Consider the following 20,604-nt stretch of genomic DNA (forward strand, 5'->3'; position numbering starts at 1 on the left):
ATTTGGATTGAGACTGTTGTTAAATATCTACTTTTTAAAGCCTCAATGTGACCAAAATTGCCATTTTTACAGACTTTTTCTCCTACTCAGAACCATCTATTTCGACCAATTTCAGGCATTAAAATTACTCTAAACACACTTATTTTAGTTTCAAAAGTGATAATTCACATGCAATAGTCATTTACATAAAAAAAATTAAACATAAAAAAATTACAATTTCTGACCATCTGGAGAAAGTTCGACAGGTCATGGGACACTGTTTTTCATCAGAAAATGGATTTTTTAGACTGTAGAAAAATGTATTCAAAATGTCATTTGGATTGTGACTCATGTTGAATAACTACTTTTTAAAGCCCCAATTTGACCAAAATTGCCATTTTTACAGACTTTTTCTCCTACTCAGAAGCTTCTATTTCGATCAATTTCAGGCATTAAAATGACTCTAAACACACTTATTTTAGTTCCAAAAGTGATAATTAACATTCAATAGTCATTTACAGTCAAAAAATTAAACATAAAAAAATTACAATTTCTGACCATCTGGAGAAAGTTCGACAGGTCACCGTTTTTCATCAGAAAATTGATTTTTTTTTACTTTAGAAAAATGTATTCAAAATGTCATTTGGACTGTGTCTCATGTTAAATAACTACTTTTTAAAGCCTCAATGTGACCAAAATTGCCATTTTTACAGACTTTTTCTCCTACTCAGAAGCTTCTATTTCGACCAATTTCAGGCATTAAAATGACTCTAAACACACTTATTTTAGTTCCAAAAGTGATAATTCACATGCAATAGTCATTTACAGTCAAAAAATTAAAGTAAAAACAATTACCAATTGTGACCATCTGGAGAAAGTTCGACAGGTCACGGGACACTGTTTTTCATCAGAAAATTCATTTTTTTGCCTTTGGAAAAATGTATTCAAAATGTCATTTGGATTGAGCCTCATGTTGAATAACTACTTTTTAAAGCCCCAATTTGACCAAAATTGCCATTTTTACAGACTTTAACTCCTACTCAAAAGCTTCTATTTCGACCAATTTCAGGCATTTAAATGACTCTAAACAAACTTACTTTAGTTCCAAAAGTGATAATTAACATGCAATAGTCATTTACAGTCAAAAAATTAAACATAAAAAAATTACAATTTCTGACCATCTGGAGAAAGTTCGACAGGTCACGAGTCACCGTTTTTCATCAGAAAATGGATTTTTTGGACTGTAGAAAAATGTATTCAAAATTTCATTTGGATTGAGACTCATGTTGAATAACTACTTTTTAAAGCCTCAATGTGACCAAAATTGCCATTTTTACAGACTTTTTCTAATACTCAGAAGCTTCTATTTCGACCAATTTCAAGCATTAAATGACTCTAAACACACTTATTTTAGTTCCAAAAGTGATAATTCACATGCAATAGTCATTTACAGTCAAAAAATTTAACTCAAAAAAATTACAATTTCTGACCATCTGGAGAAAGTTCAACAGGTCACGGGTCATCGTTTTTCATCAGAAAATTGTTTTTTAGTACTGTAGAAAAATGTATTCAAAATGTCATTTGGATTGAGACTCATGTTGAATATCTACTTTTTAAAGCATCAATGTGACCAAAATTGCCATATTTACAGATTTTTTCTCCTACTCAGAAGCATCTATTTCGACCAATTTCAGGCATTAAAATTACTCTAAACACACTTATTTTAGTTCCAAAAGTGATAATTCACATGCAATAGTCATTTACAGTCAAAAACTTACACAATAAAAAATTACCAATTCTGACCATCTGGAGAATGTTCGACAGGTCACGGGACACTGTTCTTCATCAGAAAATTGATTTTTTGGACTTTAGAAAAATGAATTCAAAATGTCATTTGGATTGTGTCTCATGTTGAATAACTACTTTTTAAAGCCCCAATTTGACCAAAATTGCCATTTTTACAGACTTTTTCTCCTACTCAGAAGCGTCTATTTCGACCAATTTCAAGCATTAAATGACTCTAAACACACTTATTTTAGTTCCAAAAGTGATAATTCACATGCACTAGTCATTTACAGTCAAAAAATGTAACTTAAACAAATTACAATTTCTGACCATCTGGAGAAAGTTCGACAGGTCACGGGTCACCGTTTTTCATCAGAAAATGGATTTTTTGGACTGTAGGAAAATGTATTCAAAATGTCATTTGGATTGAGACTCATGTTGAATATCTACTTTTTAAAGCCTCAATGTGACCAAAATTGCCATTTTTACAGACTTTTTCTCCTACTCAGAAGCTTCTATTTCGACCAATTTCAAGCATTAAATGACTCTAAACACACCTATTTTAGTTCCAAAAGTGATAATTCACATGCAATAGTCATTTACAGTCAAAAAATGTAACTTAAAAAAATTACAATTTCTGACCATCTGGAGAAAGTTCGACAGATCACGGGTCATCGTTTTTCATCAGAAAATTGTTTTTTAGTACTGTAGAAAAATGTATTCAAAATGTCATTTGGATTGTGCCTCATGTTGAATAACTACTTTTTAAAGCCTCAATGTGACCAAAATTGCCATTTTTACAGACTTTTTCTCCTACTCAGAAGCTTCTATTTCAATCAATTTCAGGCATTAAAATGACTCTAAACACACTTATTTTAGTTCTAAAAGTGATAATTCACATGCAATAGTCATTTACAGTCAAAAAATGTAACTTAAAAAAATTACAATTTCTGACCATCTGGAGAAAGTTCGACAGGTCACGGGTCATCGTTTTTCATCAGAAAATAGTTTTTTAGTACTGTAGAAAAATGTATTCAAAATGTCATTTGGATTGTGCCTCTTGTTGAATATCTACTTTTTAAAGCCTCAATGTGACCAAAGTTGCCATTTTTACAGACTTTTTCATCTACTCAGAAGCTTCTATTTCGATCAATTTCAGGCATTAAAATGACTCTAAACACACTTATTTTATTTTCAAAAGTGATAATTCACATGCAATAGTCATTTACATAAAAAAAATTAAACATAAAAAAATTACAATTTCTGACCATCTGGAGAAAGTTCGACAGGTCACGGGACACTGTTTTTCATCAGAAAATGGATTTTTTAGACTTTAGAAAAATGTATTCAAAATGTCATTTGGATTGTGACTCATGTTGAATAACTACTTTTTAAAGCCCCAATGTGACCAAAATTGCCATTTTTACAGACTTTCTCTCCTACTCAAAAGCTTCTATTTCGACCAATTTCAGGCATTTAAATGACTCTAAACACACTTATTTTAGTTGCAAAAGTAATAATTCACATGCAATAGTCATTTACAGTCAAAAAATTAAACATAAAATAAGTACAATTTCTGACCATCTGGAGAAAGTTCGACAGGTCACGAGTCACCGTTTTTCATCAGAAAATTGATTTTTTGGACTGTAGAAAAATTTATTCAAAATTTCATTTGGATTGAGACTCATGTTGAATAACTACTTTTTAAAGCCTCAATGTGACCAAAATTGCCATTTTTACAGACTTTTTCTCCTACTCAGAAGCTTTTATTTCGACCAATTTCAAGCATTAAATAACTCTAAACACACTTATTTTAGTTCCAAAAGTGATAATTCACATGCAATAGTCATTTACAGTCAAAAAATTTAACTTAAAAAAATTACAATTTCTGACCATCTGGAGAAAGTTCAACAGGTCACGGGTCATCGTTTTTCATCAGAAAATGGATTTTTTGGACTGTAGAAAAATGTATTCAAAATGTCATTTGGATTGAGACTCATGTTGAATAACTACTTTTTAAAGCCTCAATGTGACCAAAATTGCCATTTTTACAGACTTTTTCTCCTACTCAGAAGCTTCTATTTCTACCAATTTCAGGCATTAAAATGACTCTAAACACATTTATTTTATTTACAAAAGTGATAATTCACATGCAATAGTCAGTTACAGTCAAAAAATTAAACATAAAAAAATTACAATTTCTGACCATCTGTAGAAAGTTTAACAGGTCACGAGTCATTCGTTTTCACCAGAAAATTGTTTTTTAGTACTGTAGAAAAATGTATTCAAAATGTCATTTGGACTGTGTCTCATGTTGAATAACTACTTTTTAAAGCCTCAATGTGACCAAAATTGCCATTTTTACAGACTTTTTCTCCTACTCAGAAGCTTCTATTTCGATCAATTTCAGGCATTAAAATGACTCTAATCACACTTATTTTAGTTCCAAAAGTGATAATTCACATGCAAGAGTCATTTACAGACAAAAAATTAAACATAAAAAATTACAATTTCTGACCATCTGTAGAAAGTTTAACACGTCACGAGTCATTCGTTTTCATCAGAAAATTGTTTTTTAGTACTGTAGAAAAATGTATTCAAAATGTCATTTGGATTGTGCCTCATGTTGAATAACTACTTTTTAAAGCCTCAATGTGACCAAAATTGCCATTTTTACAGACTTTTTCTCCTATTCAGAAGCTTCTATTTCTACCAATTTCAGGCATTAAAATGACTCTAAACACATTTATTTTAGTTACAAAAGTGATAATTTACATGCAATAGTCATTTACAGTCAAAAACTGAAACAATAAAAAATTACCAATTCTGACCATCTGGAGAAAGTTCGACAGGTCATGGGACACTATTTTTCATCAGAAAATTTATTTTTTTGACTTTAGAAAAATGTATTCAAAATGTCATTTGGACTGTGTCTCATGTTGAATAACTACTTTTTAAAGCCTCAATGTGACCAAAATTACCATTTTTACAGACTTTTTCTCCTACTCAGAAGCTTCTATTTCGACCAATTTCAAGCATTAAATGACTCTAAACACACTTATTTTAGTTCCAAAAGTGATAATTCACATGCAATAGTCATTTACAGTCAAAAAATGTAACTTAAAAAAACTTACAATTTCTGACCATCTGGAGAAAGTTCGACAGGTCACGGGTCATCGTTTTTCATCAGAAAATTGTTTTTTAGTACTTTAGAAAAATGTATTCAAAATGTCATTTGGATTGTGCCTCATGTTGAATAACTACTTTTTAAAGCCTCAATGTGACCAAAATTGCCATTTTTACAGACTTTTTCTCCTACTCAGAAGCTTCTATTTCGACCAATTTCAGGCATTTAAATGACTCTAAACACACTTATTTTAGTTCCAAAAGTGATAATTCACATGCAATAGTCATTTACAGTCAAAAAATTAAAGTAAAAACAATTACCAATTGTGACCATCTGGAGAAAGTTCGACAGGTCACGGGACACTGTTTTTCATCAGAAAATTCATTTTTTTGCCTTTGGAAAAATGTATTCAAAATGTCATTTAGATTGAGCCTCATGTTGAATAACTACTTTTTAAAGCCTCAATGTGACCAAAATTGCCATTTTTACAGACTTTTTCTCCTACTCAGAAGCTTCTATTTCGATCAATTCCAGGCATTAAATTACTCTAAACACACTTATTTAAGTTCCAAAAGTGATAAATAAAATGCAATAGTCATTTACAGTCAAAAAATTTAACTTAAAAAAATTACAATTTCTGACCATCTGGAGAAAGTTCGACAGGTCACGGGTCACCGTTTTTCATCAGAAAATTGATTTTTTGGACTGTAGGAAAATGTATTCAAAATGTCATTTGGATTGAGACTCATGTTGAATATCTACTTTTTAAAGCCTCAATGTGACCAAAATTGCCATATTTACAGACTTTTTCTCCTACTCAGAACCATCTATTTCGACCAATTTCAGGCATTAAAATTACTCTAAACACACTTATTTTAGTTTCAAAAGTGATAATTCGCATGCAATAGTCATTTACATAAAAAAAATTAAATATAAAAAAATTACAATTACTGACTATCTGGAGAAAGTTCGACAGGTCACGGGACACTGTTTTTCATCAGAAAATAGATTTTTTGGACTGTAGAAAAATGTATTCAAAATGTCATTTGGATTGTGACTCAGGTTGAATAACTACTTTTTAAAGCCCCAATTTGACCAAAATTGCCATTTTTACAGACTTTTTCTCCTACTCAAAAGCTTCTATTTCGACCAATTTCAGGCATTTAAATGACTCTAAACACACTTATTTTAGTTCCAAAAGTGATAATTAACATGCAATAGTCATTTACAGTCAAAAAATTTAACTTAAAAAAACTTACAATTTCTGGCCATCTGGAGAAAGTTCGACAGGTCACGGGTCACCGTTTTTCATCAGAAAATTGATTTTTTGGACTGTAGGAAAATGTATTCAAAATGTCATTTGGATTGAGACTCATGTTGAATATCTACTTTTTAAAGCCTCAATGTGACCAAAATTGCCATATTTACAGACTTTTTCTCCTACTCAGAACCATCTATTTCGACCAATTTCAGGCATTAAAATTACTCTAAACACACTTATTTTAGTTTCAAAAGTGATAATTCGCATGCAATAGTCATTTACATAAAAAAAATTAAATATAAAAAAATTACAATTACTGACTATCTGGAGAAAGTTCGACAGGTCACGGGACACTGTTTTTCATCAGAAAATAGATTTTTTGGACTGTAGAAAAATGTATTCAAAATGTCATTTGGATTGTGACTCAGGTTGAATAACTACTTTTTAAAGCCCCAATTTGACCAAAATTGCCATTTTTACAGACTTTTTCTCCTACTCAAAAGCTTCTATTTCGACCAATTTCAGGCATTTAAATGACTCTAAACACACTTATTTTAGTTCCAAAAGTGATAATTAACATGCAATAGTCATTTACAGTCAAAAAATTTAACTTAAAAAAACTTACAATTTCTGGCCATCTGGAGAAAGTTCGACAGGTCACGAGTCACCGTTTTTCATCAGAAAATTGATTTTTTGGACTGTAGAAAAATGTATTCAAAATTTCATTTGGATTGAGACTCATGTTGAATAACTACTTTTTAAAGCCTCAATGTGACCAAAATTGCCATTTTTACAGACTTTTTCTCCTACTCAGAAGCTTCTATTTCTACCAATTTCAAGCATTAAATGACTCTAAACACACTTATTTTAGTTCCAAAAGTGATAATTCACATGCAATAGTCCTTTACAGTCAAAAAATTAAACATAAAAAAATTACAATTTCTGACTATCTGTAGAAAGTTTAACAGGTCACGAGTCATTCGTTTTCATCAGAAAATTGTTTTTTAGTACTGTAGAAAAATGTATTCAAAATGTCATTTGGATTGTGCCTCATGTTGAATAACTACTTTTTAAAGCCTCAATGTGACCAAAATTGCCATTTTTACAGACTTTTTCTCCTACTCAGAAGCTTCTATTTCGATCAATTCCAGGCATTAAAATGACTCTAAACACACTTATTTTAGTTTCAAAAGTGATAATTCACATGCAATAGTCATTTACATAAAAAAAATTAAACATAAAAAAATTACAATTTCTGACTCTCTGGAGAAAGTTCGACAGGTCACGGGACACTGTTTTTCATCAGAAAATAGATTTTTTGGACTGTAGAAAAATGTATTCAAAATGTCATTTGGATTGTGACTCATGTTGAATAACTACTTTTTAAAGCCCCAATTTGACCAAAATTGCCATTTTTACAGACTTTTTCTCCTACTCAAAAGCTTCTATTTCGACCAATTTCAGGCATTTAAATGACTCTAAACACACTTATTTTAGTTGCAAAAGTAATAATTCACATGCATTAGTCATTTACAGTCAAAAAATTAAACATAAAAAAATTACAATTTCAGAACATCTGGAGAAAGTTCGACAGGTCACGGGACACTGTTTTTCATCAGAAAATTGATTTTTTTGCCTTTGGAAAAATGTATTCAAAATGTCCTTTGGATTGTGACTCATGTTGAATAACTACTTTTTAAAGCCCCAATTTGACCAAAATTGCCATTTTTACAGACTTATTCTCCTACTCAAAAGCTTCTATTTCGACCAATTTCAGGCCTTTAAATGACTCTAAACAAACTTATTTTAGTTCCAAAAGTGATAATTAACATGCAATAGTCATTTACAGTCAAAAAATTAAACATAAAAAAATTACAATTTCTGACCATTTGTAGAAAGTTTAACAGGTCACGAGTCATTCGTTTTCATCAGAAAATTGTTTTTTAGTACTGTAGAAAAATGTATTCAAAATGTCATTTGGATTGTGCCTTATGTTGAATAATTACTTTTTAAAGCCTCAATGTGACCAAAATTGCCATTTTTACAGACTTTTTCTCCTACTCAGAAGCTTCTATTTCAATCAATTCCAGGCATTAAAATGACTCTAAACACACTTATTTAAGTTCCAAAAGTGATAATTAACATGCAATAGTCATTTACAGTCAAAAAACTTAAACATAAAAAAATTACAATTTCTGACCATCTGGAGAAAGTTCGACAGGTCACGGGTCACCGTTTTTCATCAGAAAATTGATTTTTTGGACTGTAGGAAAATGTATTCAAAATGTCATTTGGATTGAGACTGTTGTTGAATATCTACTTTTTAAAGCCTCAATGTGACCAAAATTGCCATTTTTACAGACTTTTTCTCCTACTCAGAACCATCTATTTCGACCAATTTCAGGCATTAAAATTACTCTAAACACACTTATTTTATTTTCAAAAGTGATAATTCACATGCAATAGTCATTTACATAAAAAAAATTAAACATAAAAAAATTACAATTTCTGACCATCTGGAGAAAGTTCGACAGGTCACGGGACACTGTTTTTCATCAGAAAATGGATTTTTTAGACTTTAGAAAAATGTATTCAAAATGTCATTTGGATTGTGACTCATGTTGAATAACTACTTTTTAAAGCCCCAATGTGACCAAAATTGCCATTTTTACAGACTTTCTCTCCTACTCAAAAGCTTCTATTTCGACCAATTTCAGGCATTTAAATGACTCTAAACACACTTATTTTAGTTGCAAAAGTAATAATTCACATGCAATAGTCATTTACAGTCAAAAAATTAAACATAAAATAATTACAATTTCTGACCATCTGGAGAAAGTTCGACAGGTCACGAGTCACCGTTTTTCATCAGAAAATTGATTTTTTGGACTGTAGAAAAATTTATTCAAAATTTCATTTGGATTGAGACTCATGTTGAATAACTACTTTTTAAAGCCTCAATGTGACCAAAATTGCCATTTTTACAGACTTTTTCTCCTACTCAGAAGCTTTTATTTCGACCAATTTCAAGCATTAAATAACTCTAAACACACTTATTTTAGTTCCAAAAGTGATAATTCACATGCAATAGTCATTTACAGTCAAAAAATTTATCTTAAAAAAATTACAATTTCTGACCATCTGGAGAAAGTTCAACAGGTCACGGGTCATCGTTTTTCATCAGAAAATGGATTTTTTGGACTGTAGAAAAATGTATTCAAAATGTCATTTGGATTGAGACTCATGTTGAATAACTACTTTTTAAAGCCTCAATGTGACCAAAATTGCCATTTTTACAGACTTTTTCTCCTACTCAGAAGCTTCTATTTCTACCAATTTCAGGCATTAAAATGACTCTAAACACATTTATTTTATTTACAAAAGTGATAATTCACATGCAATAGTCAGTTACAGTCAAAAAATTAAACATAAAAAAATTACAATTTCTGACCATCTGTAGAAAGTTTAACAGGTCACGAGTCATTCGTTTTCACCAGAAAATTGTTTTTTAGTACTGTAGAAAAATGTATTCAAAATGTCATTTGGACTGTGTCTCATGTTGAATAACTACTTTTTAAAGCCTCAATGTGACCAAAATTGCCATTTTTACAGACTTTTTCTCCTACTCAGAAGCTTCTATTTCGATCAATTTCAGGCATTAAAATGACTCTAATCACACTTATTTTAGTTCCAAAAGTGATAATTCACATGCAAGAGTCATTTACAGACAAAAAATTAAACATAAAAAATTACAATTTCTGACCATCTGTAGAAAGTTTAACACGTCACGAGTCATTCGTTTTCATCAGAAAATTGTTTTTTAGTACTGTAGAAAAATGTATTCAAAATGTCATTTGGATTGTGCCTCATGTTGAATAACTACTTTTTAAAGCCTCAATGTGACCAAAATTGCCATTTTTACAGACTTTTTCTCCTACTCAAAAGCTTCTATTTCGACCAATTTCAGGCATTTAAATGACTCTAAACACACTTATTTTAGTTCCAAAAGTGATAATTAACATGCAATAGTCATTTACAGTCAAAAAATTAAACATAAAAAAATTACAATTTCTGACCATCTGGAGAAAGTTCGACAGGTCACGGGTCACCGTTTTTCATCAGAAAATGGATTTTTTGGACTGTAGGAAAATGTATTCAAAATGTCATTTGGATTGAGACTGTTGTTGAATATCTACTTTGTAAAGCCTCAATGTGACCAAAATTGCCATTTTTACAGACTTTTTCTCCTACTCAGAACCATCTATTTCGACCAATTTCAGGCATTAAAATTACTCTAAACACACTTATTTTAGTTTCAAAAGTGATAATTCACATGCAATAGTCATTTACATAAAAAAAATTAAACATAAAAAAATTACAATTTCTGACTATCTGGAGAAAGTTCGACAGGTCACGGGACACTGTTTTTCATCAGAAAATGGATTTTTTAGACTGTAGAAAAATGTATTCAAAATGTCATTTGGATTGTGACTGATGTTGAATAACTACTTTTTAAAGCCCCAATTTGACCAAAATTGCCATTTTTACAGACTTTTTCTCCTACTCAAAAGCTTCTATTTCTACCAATTTCAGGCATTTAAATGACTCTAAACACACTTATTTTAGTTGCAAAAGTAATAATTCACATGCAATAGTCATTTACAGTCAAAAAATTAAACATAAAAAAATTACAATTTCTGACCATCTGGAGAAAGTTCGACAGGTCACGAGTCACCGTTTTTCATCAGAAAATTGATTTTTTGGACTGTAGAAAATTTTATTCAAAATTTCATTTGGATTGAGACTCATGTTGAATAACTACTTTTTAAAGCCTCAATGTGACCAAAATTGCCATTTTTACAGACTTTTTCTCCTACTCAGAAGCTTTTATTTCGACCAATTTCAAGCATTAAATGACTCTAAACACACTTATTTTAGTTCCAAAAGTGATAATTCACATGCAATAGTCATTTACAGTCAAAAAATTTAACTTAAAAAAATTATAATTTCTGACCATCTGGAGAAAGTTCAACAGGTCACGGGTCATCATTTTTCATCAGAAAATGGATTTTTTGGACTGTAGAAAAATGTATTCAAAATGTCATTTGGATTGAGACTCATGTTGAATAACTACTTTTTAAAGCCTCAATGTGACCAAAATTGCCATTTTTACAGACTTTTTCTCCTACTCAGAAGCTTCTATTTCTACCAATTTCAGGCATTAAAATGACTCTAAACACATTTATTTTAGTTACAAAAGTGATAATTCACATGCAATAGTCAGTTACAGTCAAAAAATTAAACATAAAAAAAGTACAATTTCTGACCATCTGTAGAAAGTTTAACAGGTCACGAGTCATTCGTTTTCATCAGAAAATAGTTTTTTAGTACTGTAGAAAAATGTATTCAAAATGTCATTTGGATTGTGCCTCATGTTGAATAACTACTTTTTAAAGCCTCAATGTGACCAAAATTGCCATTTTTACAGACTTTTTCTCCTACTCAAAAGCTTCTATTTCGACCAATTTCAGGCATTTAAATGACTCTAAACAAACTTATTTTAGTTCCAAAAGTGATAATTAACATGCAATAGTGATTTACAGTCAAAAAATTAAACATAAAAAAATTACAATTTCTGACCATCTGGAGAAAGTTCGACAGGTCACGGGTCACCGTTTTTCATCAGAAAATTGATTTTTTGGACTGTAGGAAAATGTATTCAAAATGTCATTTGGATTGTGCCTCATGTTGAATATCTACTTTTTAAAGCCTCAATGTGACCAAAATTGCCATTTTTACAGACTTTTTCTCCTACTCAGAACCATCTATTTCGACCAATTTCAGGCATTAAAATTACTCTAAACACACTTATTTTAGTTTCAAAAGTGATAATTCACATGCAATAGTCATTTACATAAAAAAAATTAAACATAAAAAAATTACAATTTCTGACTATCTGGAGAAAGTTCGACAGGTCACGGGACACTGTTTTTCATCAGAAAATGGATTTTTTAGACTGTAGAAAAATGTATTCAAAATGTCATTTGGATTGTGACTGATGTTGAATAACTACTTTTTAAAGCCCCAATTTGACCAAAATTGCCATTTTTACAGACTTTCTCTCCTACTCAAAAGCTTCTATTTCGACCAATTTCAGGCATTTAAATGACTCTAAACACACCTATTTTAGTTGCAAAAGTAATAATTTACATGCAATAGTCATTTACAGTCAAAAAATTAAACATAAAAAAATTACAATTTCTGACCATCTGTAGAAAGTTTAACAGGTCACGAGTCATTCGTTTTCATCAGAAAATTGTTTTTTAGTACTGTAGAAAAATGTATTCAAAATGTCATTTGGATTGTGCCTCATGTTGAATAACTACCTTTTAAAGCCTCATTGTGACCAAAATTGCCATTTTTACAGACTTTTTCTCCTACTCAAAAGCTTCTATTTCGACCAATTTCAGGCATTTAAATGACTCTAAACAAACTTATTTTAGTTCCAAAAGTGATAATTAACATGCAATAGTCATTTACAGTCAAAAAATTAAACATAAAAAAATTACAATTTCTGACCATCTGGAGAAAGTTCGACAGGTCACGGGTCACCGTTTTTCATCAGAAAATTGATTTTTCGGAATGTAGGAAAATGTATTCAAAATGTCATTTGGATTGAGACTGTTGTTGAATATCTACTTTTTAAAGCCTCAATGTGACCAAAATTGCCATTTTTACAGACTTTTTCTCCTACTCAGAACCATCTATTTCGACCAATTTCAGGCATTAAAATTACTCTAAACACACCTATTTTAGTTTCAAAAGTGATAATTCACATGCAATAGTCATTTACATAAAAAAAATTAAACATAAAAAAATTACAATTTCTGACTATCTGGAGAAAGTTCGACAGGTCACGGGACACTGTTTTTCATCAGAAAATGGATTTTTTAGACTGTAGAAAAATGTATTCAAAATGTCATTTGGATTGTGACTGATGTTGAATAACTACTTTTTAAAGCCCCAATTTGACCAAAATTGCCATTTTTACAGACTTTTTCTCCTACTAAAAAGCTTCTATTTCGACCAATTTCAGGCATTTAAATGACTCTAAACACACTTATTTTAGTTGCAAAAGTAATAATTCACATGCAATAGTCGTTTACAGTCAAAAAATTAAACATAAAAAAATTACAATTTCTGACCATCTGGAGAAAGTTCGACAGGTCACGAGTCATTCGTTTTCATCAGAAAATTGTTTTTTAGTACTGTAGAAAAATGTATTCAAAATGTCATTTGGATTGTGCCTCATGTTGAATAACTACTTTTTAAAGCCTCAATGTGACCAAAATTGCCATTTTTACAGACTTTTTCTCCTACTCAGAAGCTTCTATTTCGATCTATTCCAGGCATTAAAATGACTCTAAACACACTTATTTAAGTTCCAAAAGTGATAATTAACATGCAATAGTCATTTACAGTCAAAAAACTTAAACATAAAAAAATTAAAATTACTGACCATCTGGAGAAAGTTCGACAGGTCACGAGTCACCGTTTTTCATCAGAAAATTGATTTTTTGGACTGTAGGAAAATGTATTCAAAATGTCATTTGGATTGAGACTCATGTTGAATATCTACTTTTTAAAGCCTCAATGTGACCAAAATTGCCATTTTTACAGACTTTTTCTCCTACTCAAAAGCTTCTATTTCGACCAATTTCAGGCATTTAAATGACTCTAAACACACTTATTTTAGTTGCAAAAGTAATAATTCACATGCATTAGTCATTTACAGACAAAAAATTAAACATAAAAAAATTACAATTTCAGAACATCTGGAGAAAGTTCGACAGTTCACGGGACACTGTTTTTCATCAGGAAATTTATTTTTTTGCCTTTGGAAAAATGTATTCAAAATGTCCTTTGGATTGAGCCTCATGTTGAATAACTACTTTTTAAAGCCCCAATTTGACCAAAATTGCCATTTTTACAGACTTTTTCTCCTACTCAAAAGCTTCTATTTCGACCAATTTCAGGCATTTAAATGACTCTAAACAAACTTATTTTAGTTCCAAAAGTGATAATTCACATGCAATAGTCATTTACAGTCAAAAAATTTAACTTAAAAAAATTACAATTTCTGACCATCTGGAGAAAGTTCGACAGGTCACGAGTCACCGTTTTTCATCAGAAAATTGATTTTTTGGACTGTAGAAAAATTTATCCAAAATTTCATTTGGATTGAGACTCATGTTGAATAACTACTTTTTAAAGCCTCAATGTGACCAAAATTGCCATTTTTACAGACTTTTTCTCCTACTCAGAAGCTTCTATTTCTACCAATTTCAGGCATTAAAATGACTCTAAACACATTTATTTTAGTTACAAAAGTGATAATTCACATGCAATAGTCATTTACAGTGAAAAACTTAAACAATAAAAAATTACCAATTCTGACCATCTGGAGAAAGTTCGACAGGTCATGGGACACTATTTTTCATCAGAAAATTGATTTTTTTGACTTTAGAAAAATGTATTCAAAATGTCATTTGGACTGTGTCTCATGTTGAATAACTACTTTTTAAAGCCTCAATGTGACCAAAATTGCCATTTTTACAGACTTTTTCTCCTACTCAGAAGCTTCTATTTCGATCAATTTCAGGCATTAAAATGACTCTAATCACACTTATTTTAGTTCCAAAAGTGATAATTCACATGCAATAGTCATTTACAGACAAAAAATTAAACATAAAAAATTACAATTTCTGACCATCTGTAGAAAGTTTAACAGGTCACGAGTCATTCGTTTTCATCAGAAAATTGTTTTTTAGTACTGTAGAAAAATGTATTCAAAATGTCATTTGGACTGTGTCTCATGTTGAATAACTACTTTTTAAAGCCTCAATGTGACCAAAATTGCCATTTTTACAGACTTTTTCTCCTACTCAGAAGCTTCTATTTCGATCAATTTCAGGCATTAAAATGACTCTAATCACACTTATTTTAGTTCCAAAAGTGATAATTCACATGCAATAGTCATTTACAGACAAAAAATTAAACATAAAAAATTACAATTTCTGACCATCTGTAGAAAGTTTAACAGGTCACGAGTCATTCGTTTTCATCAGAAAATTGTTTTTTAGTACTGTAGAAAAATGTATTCAAAATGTCATTTGGATTGTGCCTCATGTTGAATAACTACCTTTTAAAGCCTCATTGTGACCAAAATTGCCATTTTTACAGACTTTTTCTCCTACTCAAAAGCTTCTATTTCGACCAATTTCAGGCATTTAAATGACTCTAAACAAACTTATTTTAGTTCCAAAAGTGATAATTAACATGCAATAGTCATTTACAGTCAAAAAATTAAACATAAAAAAATTACAATTTCTGACCATCTGGAGAAAGTTCGACAGGTCACGGGTCACCGTTTTTCATCAGAAAATTGATTTTTCGGACTGTAGGAAAATGTATTCAAAATGTCATTTGGATTGGGACTGTTGTTGAATATCTACTTTTTAAAGCCTCAATGTGACCAAAATTGCCATTTTTACAGACTTTTTCTCCTACTCAGAACCATCTATTTCGACCAATTTCAGGCATTAAAATTACTCTAAACACACCTATTTTAGTTTCAAAAGTGATAATTCACATGCAATAGTCATTTACATAAAAAAAATTAAACATAAAAAAATTACAATTTCTGACTATCTGGAGAAAGTTCGACAGGTCACGGGACACTGTTTTTCATCAGAAAATGGATTTTTTAGACTGTAGAAAAATGTATTCAAAATGTCATTTGGATTGTGACTGATGTTGAATAACTACTTTTTAAAGCCCCAATTTGACCAAAATTGCCATTTTTACAGACTTTTTCTCCTACTCAAAAGCTTCTATTTCGACCAATTTCAGGCATTTAAATGACTCTAAACACACTTATTTTAGTTGCAAAAGTAATAATTCACATGCAATAGTCATTTACAGTCAAAAAATTAAACATAAAAAAATTACAATTTCTGACCATCTGGAGAAAGTTCGACAGGTCACGAGTCATTCGTTTTCATCAGAAAATTGTTTTTTAGTACTGTAGAAAAATGTATTCAAAATGTCATTTGGATTGTGCCTCATGTTGAATAACTACTTTTTAAAGCCTCAATGTGACCAAAATTGCCATTTTTACAGACTTTTTCTCCTACTCAGAAGCTTCTATTTCGATCTATTCCAGGCATTAAAATGACTCTAAACACACTTATTTAAGTTCCAAAAGTGATAATTAACATGCAATAGTCATTTACAGTCAAAAAACTTAAACATAAAAAAATTAAAATTACTGACCATCTGGAGAAAGTTCGACAGGTCACGAGTCACCGTTTTTCATCAGAAAATTGATTTTTTGGACTGTAGGAAAATGTATTCAAAATGTCATTTGGATTGAGACTCATGTTGAATATCTACTTTTTAAAGCCTCAATGTGACCAAAATTGCCATTTTTACAGACTTTTTCTCCTACTCAAAAGCTTCTATTTCGACCAATTTCAGGCATTTAAATGACTCTAAACACACTTATTTTAGTTGCAAAAGTAATAATTCACATGCATTAGTCATTTACAGTCAAAAAATTAAACATAAAAAAATTACAATTTCAGAACATCTGGAGAAAGTTCGACAGGTCACGGGACACTGTTTTTCATCAGGAAATTTATTTTTTTGCCTTTGGAAAAATGTATTCAAAATGTCCTTTGGATTGAGCCTCATGTTGAATAACTACTTTTTAAAGCCCCAATTTGACCAAAATTGCCATTTTTACAGACTTTTTCTCCTACTCAAAAGCTTCTATTTCGACCAATTTCAGGCATTTAAATGACTCTAAACAAACTTATTTTAGTTCCAAAAGTGATAATTAACATGCAATAGTCATTTACAGTCAAAAAATTAAACATAAAAAAATTACAATTTCTGACCGTCTGGAGAAAGTTCGACAGGTCACAAGTCACCGTTTTTCATCAGAAAATTGATTTTTTGGACTGTAGAAAAATGTATCCAAAATTTCATTTGGATTGAGAGTCATGTTGAATAACTACTTTTTAAAGCCTCAATGTGACCAAAATTGCCATTTTTACAGACTTTTTCTCCTACTCAGAAGCTTCTATTTCTACCAATTTCAGGCATTAAAATGACTCTAAACACATTTATTTTAGTTACAAAAGTGATAATTCACATGCAATAGTCATTTACAGTGAAAAACTTAAACAATAAAAAATTACCAATTCTGACCATCTGGAGAAAGTTCGACAGGTCATGGGACACTATTTTTCATCAGAAAATTGATTTTTTTTACTTTAGAAAAATGTATTCAAAATGTCATTTGGACTGTGTCTCATGTTGAATAACTACTTTTTAAAGCCTCAATGTGACCAAAATTGCCATTTTTACAGACTTTTTCTCCTACTCAGAAGCTTCTATTTCAATCAATTTCAGGCATTAAAATGACTCTAAACACACTTATTTTAGTTCCAAAAGTGATAATTCACATGCAATAGTCATTTACAGTCAAAAAATTAAAGTAAAAACAATTACCAATTCTGACCATCTGGAGAAAGTTCGACAGGTCACGGGACACTGTTTTTCATCTGAAAATTCATTTTTTTGCCTTTGGAAAAATGTATTCAAAATGTCATTTGGATTGAGCCTCATGTTGAATAACTACTTTTAAAAGCCCCAATTTGACCAAAATTAGCATTTTTACAGACTTTTTCTCCTACTCAAAAGCTTCTATTTCGACCAATTTCAGGCATTTAAATGACTCTAAACAAACTTACTTTAGTTACAAAAGTGATAATTAACATGCAATAGTCATTTACAGTCAAAAAATTAAACATAAAAAAATTACAATTTCTGACCATCTGGAGAAAGTTCGACAGGTCACGAGTCACCGTTTTTTATCAGAAAATGGATTTTTTGGACTGTAGAAAAATGTATTCAAAATGTCATTTGGATTGTGCCTCATGTTGAATAACTACTTTTTAAAGCCTCAATGTGACCAAAATTGCCATTTTTACAGACTTTTTCTCCTACTCAAAAGCTTCTCTTTCGACCAATTTCAGGCATTTAAATGACTCTAAACATACTTATTTTAGTTCCAAAAGTGATAATTAACATGCAATAGTCATTTACAGTCAAAAAATTAAACATAAAAAAATTACAATTTCTGACAATCTGGAGAAAGTTCGACAGGTCAGCGTTTTTCTTCAGAAAATTGATTTTTTTGGACTGTAGAAAAATGTATACTAAATGTCATTTGGATTGAGACTCATGTTGAATTACTACTTTTTAAAGCCTCAATGTGACCAAAACTGCCATTTTTACAGACTTTTTCTCCTACTCAGAAGCTTCTATTTCTACCAATTTCAGGCATTAAAATGACTCTAAACACATTTATTTTAGTTACAAAAGTGATAATTCACATGCAATAGTCATTTACAGTCAAAAACTTAAACAATAAAAAATTACCAATTCTGACCATCTGGAGAAAGTTCAACAGGTCATGGGACACTATTTTTCATCAGAAAATTGATTTTTTTGACTTTAGAAAAATGTATTCAAAATGTCATTTGGATTGAGCCTCATGTTGAATAACTACTTTTTAAAGCCCCAATTTGACCAAAATTGCCATTTTTACAGACTTTTTCTCCTACTCAAAAGCTTCTATTTCGACCAATTTCAGGCATTTAAATGACTCTAAACAAACTTATTTTAGTTCCAAAAGTGATAATTAACATGCAATAGTGATTTACAGTCAAAAAATTAAACATAAAAAAATTACAATTTCTGACCGTCTGGAGAAAGTTCGACAGGTCACGAGTCACCGTTTTTCATCAGAAAATGGATTTTTTGGACTGTAGAAAAATTTATCCAAAATTTCATTTGGATTGAGACTCATGTTGAATAACTACTTTTTAAAGCCTCAATGTGACCAAAATTGCCATTTTTACAGACTTTTTCTCCTACTCAGAAGCTTCTATTTTGACCAATTTCAAGCATTAAATGACTCTAAACACACTTATTTTAGTTCCAAAAGTGATAATTCACATGCAATAGTCATTTACAGTCAAAAAATTTAACTTAAAAAAATTACAATTTCTGACCATCTGGAGAAAGTTCGACAGGTCACGGGTCACCGTTTTTCATCAGAAAATTTATTTTTTGGACTGTAGGAAAATGTATTCAAAATGTCATTTGGATTGAGACTGTTGTTAAATATCTACTTTTTAAAGCCTCAATGTGACCAAAATTGCCATTTTTACAGACTTTTTCTCCTACTCAGAACCATCTATTTCGACCAATTTCAGGCATTAAAATTACTCTAAACACACTTATTTTAGTTTCAAAAGTGATAATTCACATGCAATAGTCATTTACATAAAAAAAATTAAACATAAAAAAATTACAATTTCTGACCATCTGGAGAAAGTTCGACAGGTCATGGGACACTGTTTTTCATCAGAAAATGGATTTTTTAGACTGTAGAAAAATGTATTCAAAATGTCATTTGGATTGTGACTCATGTTGAATAACTACTTTTTAAAGCCCCAATTTGACCAAAATTGCCATTTTTACAGACTTTTTCTCCTACTCAAAAGCTTCTATTTCAACCAATTTCAGGCATTTAAATGACTCTAAACACACTTATTTTAGTTGCAAAAGTAATAATTCACATGCAATAGTCATTTTCAGTCAAAAAATTAAACATAAAAAAATTACAATTTCTGACCATCTGGAGAAAGTTCGACAGGTCACGAGTCACCGTTTTTCATCAGAAAATTGATCTTTTGGACTGTAGAAAAATGTATTCAAAATTTCATTTGGATTGAGACTCATGTTGAATAACTACTTTTTAAAGCCTCAATGTGACCAAAATTGCCATTTTTACAGACTTTTTCTCCTACTCAGAAGCTTTTATTTCGACCAATTTCAAGCATTAAATGACTCTAAACACACTTATTTTAGTTACAAAAGTGATAATTCACATGCAATAGTCATTTACAGTCAAAAACTTAAACAATAAAAAATTACCAATTCTGACCATCTGGAGAAAGTTCAACAGGTCATGGGACACTATTTTTCATCAGAAAATTGATTTTTCTGACTTTAGAAAAATGTATTCAAAATGTCATTTGGATTGAGCCTCATGTTGAATAACTACTTTTTAAAGCCCCAATTTGACCAAAATTGCCATTTTTACAGACTTTTTCTCCTACTCAAAAGCTTCTATTTCAACCAATTTCAGGCATTTAAATGACTCTAAACAAACTTATTTTAGTTCCAAAAGTGATAATTAACATGCAATAGTCATTTACAATCAAAAAATTAAACATAAAAAAATTACAATTTCTGACCGTCTGGAGAAAGTTCGACAGGTCACGAGTCACCGTTTTTCATCAGAAAATGGATT

This window comes from Triturus cristatus, chromosome 8 (genome assembly GCF_964204655.1).
Source record: "Triturus cristatus chromosome 8, aTriCri1.1, whole genome shotgun sequence".
Classification (NCBI taxonomy): Eukaryota; Metazoa; Chordata; class Amphibia; order Caudata; family Salamandridae; genus Triturus; species Triturus cristatus.